This window comes from Coregonus lavaretus (assembly GCF_964263955.1).
Source record: "Coregonus lavaretus genome assembly, contig: HAP1_SCAFFOLD_5091, whole genome shotgun sequence".
Lineage (NCBI taxonomy): Eukaryota > Metazoa > Chordata > Actinopteri > Salmoniformes > Salmonidae > Coregonus > Coregonus lavaretus.
In genome coordinates, this window is record NW_028157461.1 from 26,615 (window position 1) to 27,500 (window position 886).

The following is an 886-nucleotide window of genomic DNA, read 5'->3' on the forward strand; positions in this document are numbered from 1 at the left end:
GGAGGGCGAGGGAGAGCTTTGTATGCGTCTCTGTGTGTGGAGTAAAAGTGGAGTTCTTTTCCCTCTGGTGACATGCTGGTAGAAATGAGGTAAAACTGATTTAAGTTTGCCTGCATTAATGTCCCCGGCCACCAGGAGCGGTGCTTCTGGATAAGCATTTTCTTGTTTGCTTATGGCTTATACAGCTCGTTGAGCGCGGTCTTAGTGCCAGCAGTTTGTGGTGGTAAATAGACGTCTATGAAAAATAGTAGATAGTGTGGTCTACAGCTTATCATGAGGTACTCTACGTCAGGCGAGCAATACCTTCAATACCAGCTGTTAAACAGATATACACACAACCCCACCCCTCGTCTTACCAGATGCACGGAAAACCCAGCCAACTGTATATTATCTGTGTCGTCGTTCAGCCACGACTCGGTGAAACATAAGATATTACAGTTTTTTAATGTCCCGTTGGTAGGATAGTCTCGAGCGGAGATCATCCAGTTTATTCTCCTGTGATTGCAAATTGGCCAATAGAACGGATGGTAGAGGCGTGTTACCCAGTCACCGACGAATTCTCACAAGGCACCCCGATCTCCGCCCCCTGTATCTCCGTATTTTCTTAATGACGGGGATTTGGGCCTGGTCTCGGAGAAGCAGCAATCCTTCGCGTCGGACTCATTAGATGGAAAATCTGAGATGAGTAATCGCTGTTCTGATGTCCAGAAGCTCTTTTCGGTCATAAGAGACGGTAGCAGCAACATTATGTACAAAATAAGTTACAAACAATGAGAAAAAACACACAATTTGTTAGGAGCCCGTAAAACGGCAGCCGTCTGACACCATTATAAGTTACAATGTAGGTGATGTCCAGTAGATACAGCACCAGTGGTTATTTTCAGCT